This window comes from Capricornis sumatraensis, chromosome 3 (assembly GCF_032405125.1).
Source record: "Capricornis sumatraensis isolate serow.1 chromosome 3, serow.2, whole genome shotgun sequence".
In the NCBI taxonomy this organism is placed as follows: Eukaryota; Metazoa; Chordata; class Mammalia; order Artiodactyla; family Bovidae; genus Capricornis; species Capricornis sumatraensis.
In genome coordinates this window covers 141,972,608-141,992,475 of record NC_091071.1, presented here as the reverse complement: position 1 = coordinate 141,992,475, position 19,868 = coordinate 141,972,608, and the positions used below count along the sequence as shown (strand labels likewise).

General features: G+C 35.8%; 1 protein-coding gene across 4 annotated transcripts in view; it reads right to left on the bottom strand.

Annotated features, from left to right (window-relative positions):
• MAP2 (microtubule associated protein 2) overlaps window positions 1-19,868 on the bottom strand; it is a 249,811-nt gene that overhangs the window by 84,201 nt on the left and 145,742 nt on the right. For all 4 annotated transcript variants that reach the window (XM_068967679.1, XM_068967680.1, XM_068967682.1 and 1 more), the window contains exon 4: window positions 18,819-18,896. The gene's annotated coding sequence lies outside the window, so the exon portion shown is untranslated. The remainder of the gene's footprint in view (window positions 1-18,818; window positions 18,897-19,868) is intronic.

Here is a 19,868-nt window from a genome sequence, read left to right as displayed (position 1 = left end):
GAAATACTCCTATAGAATAACTGGAGTAAAGCATTAAAGCAATCATCTTGAGAGCTCAAGGTGATCAGTCTCACAAATAGAAGCTGAGTCTTTCACGGCCTCAGCCCAAGACATTTACGAACGATGGGAGGGAGTTCAGTGACTGCTCTCAGTGAGCTTCTTGGGAACAGGCCAGTTCTCTATTGTGTCTAACCCTACTTGAAGGAAGCAGAACATTTCAGGAGAATGTTTAAAGTTACCCATTGTCTGTGATAAAAAACCTACTGCATACTGTGAAAACAGAGACAAGTCCTTGGTCAGTTTATCAACATCTTCAAGATGTCTTTAGAATGTTTACTTTAGATACTTCTTGGCATTCATTAATGGTTTAGGACAAAAGTACACTTGCCTGAAGTATCTTAAATCTAGTTATAATCTTCTTTATCTGTTAGATCAATGTGGAGATGGATGTGGGGTAGCAGGCATGGTGTGTATATGTGATGGTTTGAACCAGCAAAGCCCTCAAAGAAGTAACTGAATGATTTAATATCTAGATAGTTGACATGTGTGCTGAAAATGTCATTTAGTAAAGTATAACTTTTTCTCTTGGGATTCCCATAAAACCACAAATCTCACTGTTTTTCTTTGGATTACAACATTAGAAAGATCACAAAGCACAGAAATAGTCCCTGATTATAGTTATTACCAGGCACCATTAAATACTCTAAAAAATTGGCAAAGGGAGAAACAAAGAAAGCTTGGAAAATCTAAAGGAAAAATATATTGTGTGCCAGACAGACATGTCTCCATTTTCATAATGCACTTGGCATGAACAGTTCTAGGATGTTTTCTGTGATACGTTCTGCCCTGTCATCATGCAATGTGCCAGTTCAATAAAAACACTGGGATTATAGTTTTGTACTGATAGATATCCAAGGATGAACAAAGAATAAAACAACCAGTTATATAATAAAATTAAGCATATGAATATTGTTTCCCCTTTCCATGCAGGCACAATTATGCCTTACTCTATTAACTATCCATGTCAGTACTACAAAACAGAAACTTCTGTTTTGGCCCCTAAAAATAGAAATTTATGTAGAATCCATATTTCTACTTCCAGGTGTTGAGGAGTTCTAAGCTTAATCAGTTGTTGAGTAACTGACTATAACCCTATATATTTTCTCTTCATCTCTGTACAAAATTGAGAAAAAAGTTCCTGATGACATGAATATCTGAAAATCCAAATAACTGTTTCATGTTTTCTCTGCTCTTTTCAGATTGATTGTAAAATACCCATAAGGATGATTCATCCTTTTATTTTTTTCAGGATGATTCATTCTTCATCACACACCATGACTAATAAACAATTCACATCAAGAGAGCTGGTGAATGTACCATTATTTCTGATGATAATGAACACAGAGTACACAACAAGCCAGTGCTAGGGTACTGGTAGAATCAGATCAGGTAATACAGATAAAGTATAGTTCCAGGCAAGTTGAAAGTACCCAACAAATGTTACCTTTTATTTGTTGTTATTACTTTGCGGCTCTTATTTTAAAACTTTTAGCAATAGGGTTCAATGTACGGTTTTCTACATATTGAAAAACTGAGGCCAGAGAGAGTAAATTATTTGACCAAGTTAGATTCTTCCAGGGAGATCTGGAATGAGAAGCCAAACCTACTACATCCATTCCACAGCTAGATCTTTCACAAGCAGCCAAACTGGTAGAATGAGGTACAGAAAAAGGATGCAACCCAGATAAGGACTCTGACTTCATATACCCATTCCATTGAAAACAATCTATTGCATTAAACTGGGTAAGGAGCTTTATGTAGCTATGGTATAAAACCTATATTTCACTGTTGTATATATTTCTGAACTTTTTTCACATTATATAAAAGAACCAATAAATATAATATACATATCAGAAATGAATAGTATTTAAATGCTCTGAAGCTTCAGCTTCTACTGATGAAATCTCACTAAGGACCTACATACTACAGATACAGGAAGATAAGTAATAGATTTCTAATCAGAAAATTGGGATTTAATGTTGGCTTTCTCATTTACTAGGTGTTAAAACTTAGACATGAACAAAATCTGAGCATTACTTTCATAAGCATCAGATCACTGAAAAGATAAATTTTGATCCCTACATCAGTAATTTTCTTTTACCATATAAAGAGAAATTCAGTCAAAGTAAGTTTAATAAAATCTTCCTTAAGCATAAATTTAAGTACTAGGATAAAAGCTTAAGAGAAAAATTGTCACTTGGAATTTGACAATTAACAATTTTGTTTCAAACTTTTTCACCTTGAAATCTGATTCCAGACCTGTAAGACTTTGTCCAGTGTCACCTAATAACACACTGTACATCTCTTTTGGGTGCAAATCTAAGGACTATTCTGTAGAATTCCAGATTGTCATAAGTATTTACTGGCACCATTACCAAATGAAGATCCTTTAGTTCTAGACACCTGAGAACCACTTTACAGGGAAGGCACTGGTTGCACATTAAAGGGGCTACAAATCTAAAAACAGCAATTAGTACTTGAGGACAATATGCTTCAGAGATTTCTTTAAAGGAGGCGGAAGCAGGGCCATGACCCAGGTAAACCTGGAGGCTGTGCTATATATCACAAAATAAGATGCTAGAATAACCCCCCTAAAATCCCAAAAGTTGGAAAAGAAAACGGAAGTCATGAAAACAAAAAGGTGGAGACTTGGAAGTTAAGGATATATTTAAAAAGTAAATACTTGATGGTGTTCCATAAATGGGATCTCCTTTTAGCTATTTAAGACAGAAGGAAGGATGAAGTCCTGCGAAATTATAAGCAAGATGCCACTGTGCTCCTTTCTGCCTCTTTGTCTGATCTGCTCAGTCCCTTTATCTTTTGATGAACAACTCCTCTTCCACAAACTCAAGCTATGTGACCGAAGCTCTGCCTCTGAACATGTTCTGATTCTTGCTCTAAACACACTAAGCGTATATGGCTTCTAGGATACTCAGTCACAGCATTTGTTTTCTGCACATCTTTGAACATAATGCACTCTTTGTCAATGGATGTCCTGAAGCACAAGCTGAATGCCTACCCTGTCATGAACATTATAGACTCAAGGGCATGTTGGCCTATATGACTTCTAAAACGTCTTCCAAGTGAGATTACAAACCTTAATTCATTAGCCAGTTAATTGTTTGAGAAATGTCTGCCAAACATTAAAAGAAAGGCTCTATGTGTCATAGGGAATGCACTAGGGATACAAGTAGAAACATACGGCCCTTATGCAGAAGGAGCTCACGGGCAAACCAACAAGAAAAAGTCATGCTGTGATGCAGATAAAGACAAGAATCTGTAGAGGCACATGGACAGTTCTTACCACGCTGGAAAGTTAATCAAAACTTCCCGGGGGAGGGAACATCGAGTTGAGTTTAAAGGACAAGTAAGTTAGCCAAAGAAAGGAGGGACTTTTTCTAGGAAGATAGAGCCTGGATGATCACAATTGCAAACTGCGTTACTTTTTACTTGGGCTATGCAACACCTTCCAAGAAGATACCCATAATGAGCATTCTTCTGGCATCCCAAATTCCAGTTTACACCCCGTGTTAGATGCTCCTCCCCATATTGTCTTCATCAAGGAGCTGTGAGCTTTTGGAGGGAGAGCATTTCATATTTCCACCACCAACACCTAATACAGTGTATGGCACAGAGTAGGTTTGATAACAAGTGTTTACTACACGAATGAATGAGGAACACATGTAAAGCAGAAGATCGTTCACTGTGGTCCAGAGGTTAAGTGGGACACGGGGAAAGGAAGCTGACAGGCAGGCAAGGGTAGAAAAATTAAGAAGAGTAGTAAGCCATGCTTAGATTCCTTCTGAATGCCAGAGGGCTCCAACAAAAGATGTGACATGTGACATGTTTATTTTTTAGAACGAATGATCCAGCAATGGTATTAAAAGTGAATTGGAAGGATGCATGATTAAATGTAGAAGCAACTCTTAGGGAAAGTCACCTGAAAAAGGAGCATCTAGATCTGGACTGTGGCGATGCGATCAGTATTGAAATGAGAGGGTAGATTCCATGTTCAAAAATGTAATCAATTAAAACAAAACCTATCTGTCTTCTTTTCACCAGACTGCTTTTAAAGTTTCTCTATTTTATCTGTCTTACCTATCTAGCTACCTATCTATTATCTACCTATTTACAAACCTTACTAGCCATCTGTTTGTTTTGAGAAGCATCATGGCTTATACTATTCTGACAGGCAATGTATTATTTTCTTGAGTCTGGTTTGTAATTAAAGTTCAGATTTGTTAAGTTCAGTTATATACCATGCTCTGAAGAGTGCTCTTTCATTAGACCTACAGTGTTAGGAACTATTTTGCTTGATTTTTGATGAACACTGAAAAAAAGGATGGAATTCTTTTTTTTTCCTTTGCTTTGTTTTTGTTCAGTGTGAACCTCATGAGGTTCTTTTGACGCCACCTTTAAAGTTTTCTTTATTCATTTTTTTTGTCATTTGAAATGTGACAGTGGGTTACAAAGACATATGGGCCTAGTTAGATCTGGATTCATCTGATGAGACATGGAAGCAAAGAAATGGAGAATATTGAGAAAAGAGAGCCTGAATAGACTGAAGAACTGGACTTTCCCTTTAAGAGGCACTATTAATAAATTCCTTTAACAAAGCATGTATTGAGCTCCTGTTTAATTTTCAGATTGCTATCAATTATCAGTTTATTATGCTTTCTAGAATCTAATTCAATAACATTTGTTGAACACTAGGTTCACACCAAGAATTCAAATATAATGATGATTAAATTATGGATTCTGGCTGCAAACAGCTTACACTATACTGAAGAGGTCAGACGTATTTGAAATATGTTATAAGGTAACACAGTTAATGCAGTGATAGAGGCCACTATCAGTGGTACATGAATATAGATCTGAGTCATATATATTTGAAAAGAGAAATGGATAGATGCAAAATATTTGTATAACTTTCATTTTTAAATATACTAAACTACAGCATCCAGGGAGAGTCCAAAATCTAGTTAATTATAATAAATGCTAGTTTTCTTCCAGGGAAAGGTAAAATATGAGTCACATAAAAGTAAAGTATGAGTCATATAAAGCAGAACAACTTTTTTCCATTTTCTTTCCTTTTGGATTTGGAGCAGGCTGTGTGCCATGTTGTATTGTGTGTCTATAATTGTGACTCAGGAGAATTCTGAGTTAAGTTGAAAGTATCCTTGTTCACTCCATCAGTTGAGTTGGACCAAAAAAGTTGGACCAGCTCGAGAAATCCTTATCATCTGGAATGCCTTCACAACTCATGTCTGATCCCATTGGGTCAGTCAGTCCTCATGTACTGTTTTGATTTCTCTCTCTGAGCTGACGTATCTTTGTGTTCCCTGGAGTGAATTCTAGAAATCAGTTTAACTTTCATGGCTTGTCACTTGTATTCTCCCAACCTTCTAGAATATAATGTGGCATAAATTTGCTAAATCTTCCAGGCCTGAAATATATGTAATAAGTCTGTGTTTACGAGACGATTAAAAACTGAGCTGAAAAAAATTCAAGTAAAGAAATAGTCACAATAATTTGTCTACAAAGACATATATTCCAGTCTTACATGTAGAAGTCTTAATGCATGTATAGGCACTGATGCGGCAAAATCGTATGGTGCACTAATAGGTAAAAATATCTTGATATAAAAATAGACCCATCATAGGCAATTAAGGCAAATGGGACCGGGTCACGAGCAAATAGATCATGATTTGTAATGTAAAAAATGTTAAATTAATTTTAAGTGAAATACAAATACATTTCTCTGACAGTCACACAAATTTTGAGGAAGCATATTAAATTTTTAAAATATATTCTCTGAGCAGTGCTTACTTTTTATTAAACCCAATATAGTTTTGACACTATATATAACCACTGCATTGAAAAGGATAGGAATTTTATGCTTTTTTAATGGCATAAGAAAAGGGAAGAGAAGACGACAGATAAGGCCAATGATAAATCTCTGGGCAGGTTAGAAGTGTTGCTGGTAATGATGTTTTCAAAAAGGAAAGAAAGAAAGGGCCACTGTGGACTGGACCTCATCTTTCTGGGATTCCAAATGAACTGAGGCAAAAGGAACACAGCAGTAGTGTCTGAGCTTTAGGTTAGCGCTCTTTGATTTTTAGATTTCTAATCTATACATCCAAGAATTCACCTTAGTATACTTACAGAAGCAACAGACAAATCTGTAAAATCTTCCTGTCTCTGGCACCACAATTTCTAAAACATTTTTGAAATTCTCTTCAATTCCATGCTGAAGAACTTGGGTATCAAAAGTAAATCTATAGATTAAGAAACGGCTTCTCAGCAAGAAGCAAGCATACGGATTACCTACATTATCTTCTTTATAAAGGTTGTGCATGCGTGCTAAGTTGCTTAAGTCGTGTCTGACTCTTTGATTTGCTATGGACTATAACCTGCTAGGCTCTTCTGTCCAAGAGATTCTCTAGGTGAGAATACTGGAGTGGATTGCCATGCCCTCATCCAGGGGATCTTCCCAATCCAGAGATCAAACCTGCATCTCTTTATGTCTCCTGCATTGGCAGGTAGATAATCTTTACCACTAGCATCACCTCAGAAGCCCTCAGTACAATAGATTTTTGTTCAAAACAAAGTTCATGAAATCTTCCTGTATTTCTAAGGACAAAATAAAAGTCTTTACAGGAATAACTTATAAATAAGAAAAGAGACTGTCTCACTCATTCTTAACTAAAGGAGAAAAAAAAAGTGAATCAGTGCCTTAATCATGAGCAGAAAAGAGACATACGAGGTTAGAAAATGTTCTGTTCTGGTGAAATTTAACAATATGCACTAAACATCTATTATGTCACAAGCATGGTTCTAGATGCTGAGGATATGCAAATACTAGCAAGACTCAGAGGGCGGCAGAGCATGAGATGGTTAAATAGCATCACCGACTCAATGGACATGAATTTGAGCAAAACCTGGGAGACAGTGGACAGAGGAGCCTGGCAAGCTAAACTCCATGGGGTCTCAAAGAGTCAGACATGGCTTAGCAACTGAACAAAAACAACAACAGCAGCAAGATTCAGCTTTTGGTCTTCAGAAGGTATTGACAGAAATCAACATGTCAACGTATATTTAAGTGGCAATATGAAAAACGCCTTAATAGAGATAAACGGATTCTACGGAAGTTCCTATAAAATAAAAAAGTCATGAGAGACTTCATAATGGCAAAATGTGCTTTCAATCTTCAAGGGCATTCATAGTGGATAGTGGCATAATTCTAAGCACAAAATCAGCAATAATATGATGTAGGGGTAGAATAGAACTGGAAACATGCTGGAAAACATTAAGGCTGCTTCAGAATGCCCAGCAAGGGTCCAGATGATGAAGATCCTGTCAGGCTGTGTAGTACAAATTTTATCATTATGGTACCCCACTGAGAAACTTTAAACTGATAATGAATGATAAAATGAGCCATTGGCAGGGATATAGAAGATTATGATCAGAATCAGGAAAAGCAGATAGTTGGTCATAATGTGATAATCATTGAGAGGGCATACAGGAGTTTGAATTAAAGTAGTAGTAGTGTGATTAGAGATGGGGAAAGGATATAAGATATTTATTTTGAGACAAAGGTAAGTCACTCAGTGCCCCATAGATCATGCAAAATTCCCACCCTCATGAAAGTTATATTTTAATGAGGTAATCTTACAGTAACCAAACACCTAGTTAAAATCTTAAACTTAATTTGAACTAAATATTAATTTATATTAAATTATTTAACCTCACATGTCACATATTTAATACAAAATTTTAAATGAGAAGATAACAGGGCCAAGAGGAAACCACTATTTTCTGTAAGGTAGTCAGAGAAACATCTCTGAGGAGATGAGTTTGGAGCAGAGACTTAAATAACATGGAGGATGCTAGCTATTTAAAGAATCAGATAAGGATGCTCCAGGAAAGAGGTGGTGCTATAAATACAGAGGCTTTGGGATGTGAATTAACTTCTTGTATTTGAGGCTGACTTGGAGTAAGATGCAGGAAGAGTGCTACGAGAACTAAGCGGAGCCAGGTTGTGTTAGATCCTGCAGAACTTGGGTCAAGAGTATGGATTTATTTCTAAGAGGGAGAAATGGGGAAATATTGATCAAAGGGTACAAACTTTCAGTTATAAGATCAATAACATCTGGGGATCTAAATACTGCATACTGTATACTTTAAAGTTGCTAACAGAGTAGATCTTAAATGTTCCCTCCATAAAAAATAAATGATTCCCTGATGGCTCAGACAGTAAAGAATCTGCCTACAATGCAGGAGACCCGGGTTTGATTCCTGGGTCGGGAAGATCCCCTGAAGGAGGAAATGGAAACCCACTCCAGTATTCTTGGCTGGAGAATTTCATGGACAGAGAAGCCTGGCAAGCTACAGTACATGGGGTCACAAAGAGTTGGATACAACTGAGTGACTAACACACAATTATAAGGGGTGATGGAGGTGATAGTTAATGCTCTGGTGGTAATAATTTTGCAATATGTAAATGTATCAAATCACATTGAATACTTTAAATTTACATGTTAAATGTCAATTATATTTCAAAAAAGCTGGAGAAAATGTATGATGAGAAGCCTTTGCAGAATTCTGAGGAGTGTGGTACGAACTTTTTAAATATTTTATGGCTGCTGTGTGGAAGGCAGACCACAACAGGGAAAAGAGGGGAGACAGAGAGGAAAGTAGAAGGCTACTGTAGTCATCATCTGAGAGGGGATGGCAGCTCTGATCACAGGGTGCTAACAGGACAAGCAGATTCCAGACACCAGAAACAACAGTAGCAAAAGAGACCTGCCATGATTTAAACTCTTAAAAAATAAGAATTAGGAGGATTTTCAATGTAGTATCTATGTACAAATATTTCAAATGGAAAGATATACCATGTTCTTGGGTTGGAAGAATCAATACTGTTAAAATGATTATACTACCCAAGGTAATCTACAGATTCAATAAAATCCCTAATTAGAATACCAATGCCACTTTTCACAGAACTAGAAAAAAGAGTTTTAAAATTTGTTTGGAAACACATAAGACCCCAAATAACCAAAATAATCTTGAGAAAGAAGAACAGAACTGGAGGAATCACACTCCTGATTTCAGACTATACCATAAAGTTATAGTAATCAAAACAGCACGATACTGGCAAAAAACAGACCCAGGTGAATGGAACAGAAGAGAAAGCCCAGAAATAAACCCACACGATTAATCTATGACAAAGGAGGCAACAATATACAATGGAAAAAAGAAGTCTCTTCAATAAGTAGTGCTAGTAAAACTGAACAGCTACAAGTAAAAAAAGTGAAACTATACCATTCTCCAAAACCAGATTAAAAAAAAAAAAAAAAAACCCAATGAATAAAAGACCTAAATGTAAGACCAGACACTATAAAACTACTAGAGGAAAACAGGCAGAACACTCTTTGATATAGACTGCAGCAATATATTTGTGGCTTTGTTTCCTAAACTAAAGAAAACAAAAGCAAAAACAAACAAAGGGGATTTAATTAAATTACATAATAGAGTCACTCAGCTCTGCAATGAGAAAATTATATAAAAATTATACATCAGTATGTTACTTCCCTACATAGCTTCATTGAAAAATTTCCCTGCTCTCATGTTTCATTCAAACAATCCTTCTGTAGTGTATATTTAAATGATCCATAGTTGGTAAATGTCTGAATATTATATTTGAGTGTGCATGTATATTATGTTACATTATCTTAAATTACTCTGCTTTGCAATTTCTCTTCCTTTTAAAACAAAGCTTCCTTTAGAATTCTTAGGCTTCAAAGGCAAGACCCACTCAAGTTGTAAACAAAAAGGAATACATAAACCCCAAACAAAAAGGCTTACATGCTGCTTCCCAGTAGCAAGAACTTTCTAGTATCACAGTGGTCTGTCTTGGAAAAAACGTCTTTTTGATTGTTTTGGCCCTTTGCTCTTCATTCAAGATTGATTACTACCGGATCTTTCCTAGAGCTTGGCTCACAATGGTTTTAAATGAGTCAAGCTTTGGCGCCCCCTCACTAAAGTATTTGCTTTAGTGAATTCTAAATTTCTCTTACAGACTACAACTGTCTCAGAATCAAACTGCCTTCTGTAGTAATTGCTGAGCACATGGTACAACTGGAATCTTTGACATTCATTAAAAAAAAAGTGTGTATGTATGGAAAGGTGGGTGAGAAAAGAAAAGAGTAAACAAATCAATCATAAGAAATTAGCATGTTTAAGTAAATCACTATACTGCTAAGAAAGAAAGATCTGACAGAGACACTCAGAAGGGATCAGCCTGCAGGTTTAGCCAAGATGGATTTCTGCCTGTCACTTTTCATTCTTCTTACACATTAAACTGTTTTTCTTGTTAGAAGAGCTATTTTTATTAGGGTATCTTCATTTTAAAAAGTTCTCTGATGCCATGAGAACTTGGTTAAATTGCTACGAATTCTCAAAGTGAAAAGGAGTTTTAACCTTCAAGGAAAATCAGCGATCATATGCTTACTACAATGCAGTATGTACATGAAAACACAAGGGTTCCACAGTCACAGGAACCTGAAACTTTGTGATAGAATTATTAGCAGATAATTAGCTAAATATTCTATAAAATTGAATGATTTTTATACAATACTATGACACCATATTCCAGTCAGATAAAATAATCAGATGCATGGCTACCCTCCATATAAATGACAATATTCACTGCTCTCCAAATAAACAGTACTGATAAAACAAATGAAAAACATAATATGGGGCCTATACTACTTGTGAGTTCATTTAAGTATCAAAATTCTTCAAAAATTTTTGCAAAAGTAGAAATTTTCCTCAATACTATACCTTTACTTATTTTTTCTTGAAAAGGACACCTTTTTCTTCAGTTCGAAATGAGTTTTTATTTGACTATCTCAATTCATGTCTTTTTATAATGCATTTTAGAAACTTACCAGAATACAAATATTAATTTTGTTCTACAAGTGAAGTGAAAGTCACTCAGTCATTTCCGACTCTTTGCAACCCCACAGACTTCACAGTCCATGGAATTCTCGAGGCCAGAATACTAGAGTGGGTAGCTGTTCCTTTCTCCAGGGATCCTCCCAACTCAGAGATCGAACCCAGGTCTCCCACATTGCAGGTAGATTCTTTACCAGCTGAGCCACAAGGAAAGCCCTGTCCTACAAAGATGCTTCTTACATCTATAAATTAATCATTTGATACTTCTAGCAAGCAGCTATTGAAGAAAACCAATAGTAGTATCAGGCACTATGCTTTTTGAGTCATTATCCTTTCGGAGACAACATTCATTTCTATAAGGAGGGCTTTTAAAAATATCTCATTTGTGTACTCCCATAAGAATTAATTTTGATAAACTGATGTATTTACATTTATTATTTTAACATGATACTGAAATTATGATTCACAGTTTTATCTCTACATATGAATAGCATCTATTCTTGCCAGGGCTTGAAATATTTGATCTAGCTGTTCAAATATATTAATGCCATAGACGCATTTTCCTTTGGAGACTACTGGCAGTTTATCAAAATCTCTTTCTTTTTCCTTAGCACACAGTAGGATTACATTTCCCAACCTCCCTTGCACTTAAATCTGGCCACATGACCCAGCTCTAACCCATGAAATGTGAGCAGGCGTCATTTGTCTGTGTCTACGTTTTGCTCATATACACTCCCATATGCTCCTCTGTGGTATTTTCCCTTCTACCAGCTTAATGGAGACAATAACAAAGTAAAGCTATAAATAAAAGGAATCTGGATACCGAGCTGACTATGAAGAAGACAGACATCCTCCAAATTCAAACACTCAGCCAGGAATGTTAAATGAACAATAACAGTTGTAACACACTTTTGAATCTAGTTTTTTTTTTTTTTTTTTTTTAGCCAATCCTAATTAATGTACTTAGAGAAAAATTGGAAGAAATATATAATGAGATTAGAAAAAAAAGGGATGAGACTAATAGAAGTAACAGGGTTAAAAGAAACAAATTTCAGTAACCATCCTCTATCTGCTGCCTGCACAACAGATCCCAACAGCAGCTAGGACAGGTCAAGGGTGCTGGAATGGGAGAAGGAAGAGTCAGCTTGAGGCAAGAACCTTTCCTGCTGCTCATCCTAAATTACCTTCTTCACACCCCTCTCTTTTTCTGGTATGGATGGAGCAAAGAGCCCAGCCATCAAGTTGGTCCTATTCTAATGCCTGCCTTGTGGCCAAGGTGGACAAAAAAATTTGCAACTATTTTCAGAGAATCTTAGGACAGTCTGATATTCGCCAAGGACAAAGTGAAAGCACTGCCTTTCTTGAGATGGTAGAAGATAGAAGACTTTACATCTGGTCTACTTCCTGTCTCCACAGTCCCTCTTCATTCTCCCTCAACATCTCCTTAAATATTATCTTGCAGAATCACAGTGTCAGCTTCTTCCTTCCTTCTGACTATAAACATACTTTTTTAAAAAATCCATAACAAACAATCACACACACACACAAAAATGACAATTAAAAAACAACCACAATCATAAAACCTGTTTTGTGAATCTGCTACCTTGAGTTATAGCTCATTTGTTTTTTACCTCTTTAACTCCTCACTTATATACCACCTATTCACTCTTTCAATCATTATTTACTATTTATTGTTGTTATTAGCTATTAACAAAAATGTATTAAATATTAGTTTGTTTCAAATCTAATAACATGGTTCTGGAGACACAAATATAACAAAGACAAAACATGTGCCTTTGATGATTATACAGAACTGAGGAAAAAGACAGATGAAAATAATTACACAGCAAGATGATTATTTTGTAATCTAGATACAATTAAAGGGCTATGAAAGTGCTTCCTCTCTCAAAAGGCACAATTAATACTACCTTTCAGGCTGGAGGAAAAAGCTTCATAGAAGGAATGACATTTGAATTCAAAAGACACAGGCTTTTATAAGTCAAACAAGGGGAAAATGAATATTTAGGTAGAAATAACAAAGGCAATAAGCAATATGAGACAAACATGGTGTACAAAGAGAAATAATTGAAGCTGAAGAAGCAAGTAGTCTGCTACGGTTAGAGAGGGATTGGTGGTTGTCCAAAAGGGGTTACTTAGAGTCCTGTTTTGAAGAGTCTTACTGAGCTTGAAACTTTATATTATAGAAAACTTTTAAGAAGGGGAGAGAAATGATCTGATATATATGACAAAGCTTCATGGTGGAAAACCGGATTATGTAAGAGTCAGGAAGATGGAAACTCATCAAAGTTTCAGATAAACGTTGCTGTTGTTCAGTTGCTCAGTTGTCTGACTCTTTGTGACCCCATGGACTGCAGCACACCAGGCTTCCCTGTCCTTCACTATCTCCCAGAGTTTGCTCAAACTCATACCCATCGAGGCAGTGATGCCACCCAACCATCTCACCCTTTGTTGCCCCCTTCTCCTCCTGCCCTCAATCTTTCCCATTGGAGGCCCATGCTGAAGGGGTTAGTGCTCAGCACTTGCATTATAAAGCACTTCAGTGACCAGAAAAGAATTTTCCCTCTTCTGCTTAAGCAAAAATTAGATTTCTTATTGGCTTTCACCCCTTCCCCAAACTGACTGAGAAAGGCTACAATAGGTCTACAGAGTTTTCTGAAGGCAACCATATTTTAAGAATTCCCACAGTAAGCCTCCCTTCTTAAGGAAATTGTACTCATGGCCAAATGAAAGGACTAAATGCATAATAACCATTACTTTTATTCTGAGCATTAGAAAAAGTGCTCATCAAAACCAAAATTTTGTCTTTTCCTATCTCCATCTGGCCACACTGTGAAAAGGCCAGACTTAATAACAGCATCCTCTGAACAAGAACTATAGCCTTTTTGCAGCAGGTGGTTCCCAACTCTGCCTACAGAATTGCAGCCCAAACAATCTGCTCAGAATTGCAGAGAACTCAGTAGAATGTGCTTATGACTCAGGCTGTCGAGTAGGAGGACTGTTATTGTTATTTTAACTCGTGCCAGAGTATGTGGGCAAGTCTCCTCTTTCTGTCTCGAGTTAACCAAGAGACATCCCTCTTCAAAACCTCACCGCTGGAATAGATTCTTACTCAGTTAGAGCCAGAATGGTTTGGGGTCTGGGTATGACTGCCAGCTGATAGTAGAGATTAGAAAAGGCTTTCATACAGGGAACATCTGATATTCTAACTTACCAACAAAATTTACTTTTAGAATGCTTAAATCTGCCTTTAAAATTACTTGCACAGAGTGCCATGGACCAGAGCTGAATGCTGATGAGACAGTAGTCAGCACAAGTCAAAGGTACTTGTTTTCAGAAAGGATGGTGAAAATAGCAGGTCTTTTTCAGTTTCCCTTAACTGTTGGGGTATTGTGGTCCTACTGTTTGTCTTTCTCTTGCCAAATGTTCTCAACAGTATAAATACTCATCAAGTTTTGCTCCTAAGGAATATTGTAAAAATGAAACAAAAAATCACCCTATTTTTACAGAATATTGTCTTAAAGGATAAACTTCACCCAACAACATTTCAGGAAAATGTGTAAATCTATTCTGAAGATATAGAAATATCAAAGAAATGTCAGGCTGTGGCAAATATTATTATTAGATAGACAAAACATGACATGGAATATGAAAATAAATATTTTCTGCTTTTAAAATCGCTTTCTCATTTCCACTTAGCTAATTTGTTTTTCTGATGCTATAAATTAAGATTCAAGATTACATATCAGTAGGATACAATATTATCAAAATGCTATAAAATTATGCATCAAAAAGAGGCAGGAAAGTTCCTCAGCATTTCAGAAGTGATGGGCAAACTGAAAGAATCCTGAAAAGGGCAACAACCATCACTGGTATTCATTAAAGATAATGTATGTATTCCAAAGTAACCCTTGCATACCTCTCTAGTCCTTCAAAAAGTGAGGGTCCACCAAGACAGAGACACCAGTCCAGAGACAGCCCAGAATATCACAATGTCAGAATATCACATTACATTACATAGAGAGGATATGGAGATGATGTCAGGGAGGTAGAAGATGTCAGCTGATATAGCACCTTGTTGGCCATAGTAGGAGTGTGGGTTTTCTTCTGACTATTAAAGATAGCCAATGGTGAATTTTGAACGAGAGAGTCATATCAATTGATTCATAAAAGATCAGACTATGTGAACAATAGATTATACAAGAGCAAGACTGAGCATAGAAGGCTATTGCATTAGCTAAGGTGAGAGAGAGTGGATTCCAACAAAACAGGTAAAGACAATGAGAAATGGTTAGATTCTGGACAGAGATGAGCTTGTTACTGTTACTATCTGTGATGAGGCTTAATTAGGTTAAATACTATGCCTCTAATAGGTAGTGGAGTCCAGAAATAATGCAACTGTCAGAGTTGTTTACTATACTCTAAATGTTTACATGGGGCTTTTGTGTCAAAAAGATGCTGATATTAAATGAAGTATTAAGACTTAAATGTCAGAGAGATTATCAATCTTTACACTAAGAATTACATGTATTAAGTTTGAAACATTCAATTCTAAATTTTACAAAATAATCAATAGTATTAGCACATGATTACAAAGCTTTTGACATTTACAAAGCCTTTTCACTCCTGTTATCCTATACAGTGTTAAGATAGCATAGCAAAATAGAGATATCTAATAGTCACCATTATGGGATCACTGAAAGCCATTATCAATATCCTGTTTTTCTCTCTGGGTAGATATGGTGCCTTCCTTACTTTTCTCATATCAGTCCCCTCAACGTTCAAAAAACGACCCTAACATCATTGGTGGAATAAATGAAACTGCTATTTACACATCAAACAGGGTATGTTTCCCCCATTCTTTTTCTGGTAGGGAGCTTAGCTTTTAAGTCTGAGACAGATGAATTTGAATCTAGGCTATGCAACCACTATATGATCTTATTAAGTTTCCTGAAATATATGGGCCTCAATTGCAAAATTACATTGCTCTTGTGACCTGCAAGCTGTACAGTAAATCTTACATGTATTTATATTTGCCCAACAAAGTTTAGTTTCTCTCTTCTTTCTCTCCCAACCCTCAGAGTAGTAATTTATTCCCTTCAGGAAACAACAGTGCAAGTGGGGTCTCTTTTCTCCACACCCCCTCCAGCATTTATTGTTTGTAGATTTGTTTGATGACGGTCACTCTGACCAGTGTGAGGTGATACCTCATTGTGGTTTTGATTTGCATTTCTCTAATAATTGGTGATGCTGAGCATCGTTTCACGTGTTTGCTGGTCATCTTTATGTCTCTGGAGAATGTCTGTGTAGGTGTTCTGCCCATTTTTTGATTGAGTTGTTTATTTGACACAGTGGGGGAAGAAGAGGGTGGGATGAATTGAGAGAGTTGCATTGAAACATATATTACCATATGTAAAACAGATAGATAATGGGAGTTGCTACATAACACAGGGAGCTCAATCCAGTAATCTGTGACAACCTAGAAGGGTGGGATGGGGTCGGGGTCAGAGAGGGATTCAAAAGGGAGGGGATGGTGATTTACATTGTTGTACAGCAGAAACCAACAGAACATTGTAAAGCAATTATTTTCCAATCAAAAATAAATTTAAAAAGAAAATAAAAAAATTATAAAATATTCAATGTCTATAAATCTTACTGGTATATATATTGATATTTCTTTTACCTTAAATGAACTATAAACTTAAATGTAGTGATAGAGAAAAATAAGAAAAAAATCCTTTTTTAAAAGTTTCTCTCATGATTTTTGAAGGGAATATGAACAATTAATAGGGGCCAAACAAGAGTGTTTTTCTTTCATGCATCTTTTAAATTTCAAAGGTAATATTTACCTTTGTAAAGATTGCCAAATATTGTATTTGGGAATAGTCAGTATTTCATCTATGGAGAAATAAAACAGATTGTAATTATTGCATTATGGCAAAAGCAGTAAAAAAATATGAATACCATTACTGAGCAAGCTACTCAGAGCCAAAAAAAAAAAAAAAAAGCCCATAACCAAAAGTTTTTCTAATAGGAAAAAAATGAAACAGAAACAGAATTGGCATGATATCACATATTAAGATATTTGGATCTCTTATAAAATTCAAGAGATGCTTTGAAAGCCACACTTAAGCCATTTTAGCATTAAATCTTCCAAAAGCTGAAAGTTATTTAGAAATAAATAACAATACTGAGAACCAGATGACTAAAACATTCAAATGAGTCAACTGTATGACAGAATGAGTCAATCAGATCTTCATGTATTAACATGGATGAATCTCTAAATACAGTGCTGGGTGAAGGCAAGGTTCAAAAGAATATCTGCAGTATGACACCATTTATGTAAACTGTCAAAATGTAAATGATCCTATGGAATATTATCTCATACATATGTCATTAAAGTTAGGAAGTCATTAAACACAGGAAGGGTATATCATCTTCAGGGTTGTGACACATTTTAGGAAGAAAGGAAAAGTTTGTTTCTTTAGAAAAGATTTCAACAAAGCTGAATGCTAGCATGTTTTCAAATTCATGGGGCTGATCCTTGGGTATTTATCATAATATTTCCTGTGTGTGTGTGTTTGTGCTCAGCCACACAGTCATGTCTGGCTCCTTCGTGACTCCACAGACTATAATCCACCAGATTCCTCTGTCTATGGAATTCTTCAGGCAAGAATACTGGATTGGGTTGCCATTTCCTCCTCTGGGTGATCTTTGCCTACACAGGGATTGAACTCATGTCTCTTTGTGCCTCCTGCATTGGCAGGCAGAGCCTTTATCCCTGCACCACCTGGGAAGCCCCAATATTTCCTATATTTCACTCTGAAAATTTTGTAGATTTTCTTGATTAAAAATAAAATAATAGAGAAATAATTAAAGCAGTAAAGTTCATATTGCTATGGCCAATTTAAGATTGTATATTCAGTAGTTTCAACAGCAAGAAATTTAATGAAAATGCATTATTCATCTCCTAGAATAAGAAATCACTCATCTTTATTTTTTTGGTAATATTATTCTGCTTTTATCATAGGAATTGAGTCTAAAGAAAGATATGAAATCAAACAAAATATTCTTTCTGCTTGTACACTGAGCTAAAATATATATGTTCCTTCATTTACTTATGCAACAATTGTAAGGTAGCAAGTACAAACATCAAATAAATTTTGTCTGTCATGACTTTTTGGTAAATGCATTGTAATTTTTCTTCCTTAAATTCAGATAGAATCAACTCAAAACAAGGAGAATCTGATGACTAGACATTTCTGTCACAACCAGCCTCACAATAATAGCTGGGCTGATACTTTTCCCAGTGACTTGCTCCCAGACCCAAGTATACAACCTTGGGTGAATCTCTACAACTACCTGCCCTCTTTCTCTCTGCCTCACGTCCCAATCTACAAAATGAGCATCCTTATAGCTACTTACAGGGCTGTTATACGTTTAGTTAATATGAGCTAAGTCACGTAGGACCACACCTGGCACATAGTAAGTGTTGAGAAAACACTATTGGTTCTGTTAACCATAGCAGGAGAGACAGGCTTAATTCAGTCCTCATTTCAGAGAAATATTTTTTTGTTCTTTTACTATGAAAGCATTTAAAACATTACAAAAGGTCATTTTAATAATCCTAAATGTATTAGCTATAAAAGGCATGTATATTTTCCCTTATTAAAATGAATTAAAATTTATTTAATAAAATTTTTTTTAAAAATACAGTTAATAAGTGGTTATTTTTCACAATTATGTGTAACTCTTTTACTTTAGAGAGGCTAGGGTCTTACCTGTTTTAAGAAGTATTAAAATGGTAAAGTTTGTTATATTGTGTTCTCAAAGAGTTGATAATATGTTCTGGTTTCTTTCTGTTAAAAAAAAAAAAGAATTTAGGAAATTAATAATTTAATCTCTGATCCACATGTTACAATTACATTATGTAGGTCAATATCAAATTCAACTTACGGCTTTATTCTTATATTGTGTAAATATGAGACTATGAGATGAATTTCATGATGGTTCTTAATAGTTATACACTGAGCATTTATAAAGAGCAAGGTCCTTTTCTGAGTGTTTCGAATAGAGAAGTAAAAAGGCTAACTTTTGCAGACTTTTTTTACTTTTTAGCTTCACTCCAGTGAATAATATTTTAAATATTTTAATATAATTAAATTTTATTATAATAATATTTTAAGTTGTTTAAATTGTTTTCAGCTAATAAATAACAGGCAATTGTAATCTCTCCCAAGAGAATATATTCATCCTGGTAAATCATTAATTATGTCCAGTAAGCCTTAAAAGACTGGGCCTTTAGCCCAGTCTGCATTGATTCTCTATAGCCAGGCTGGAAGGGAATTTTTTTTTAATCAACTAATTACATTTTCTTTCTAGAGTACTAAACTTATTTTGACATTCAGGATACTAAAAGTCATTCTGGATTAGTAGTTCTGCTTAGAATTCCACTAAATGCAAGGGGCAGAACCGAGACCCATTTTTAAGTTGTGCTCTTACAATTGAATTGTGGTGCTGGAGAAGACTCCTGAGAGTCCCTTGGACAGCAAAAAGATCAAACCAGGCAATCCTGAAGGAAATTAACCCTGAATATGCACTGGAAGGACTGATGTTGAAGGTGAAGCTCCAATACTTTGGCCACCTGAGTGAAGAGCCGACTCATTGCAAAAGACCCTGATGTTGGGAAAAATTGAGGGTAGGAGGAGAAGGGGATGAAAAGGATGAGATAGACGGACAGCATCACCAGCTCAATGGGCATGAGTTTGAACAAAGTCTGGGAGATAGCAAAGAACAGGGAAGTCTGGTGTGCTGCAGTCCATGGGGTCACA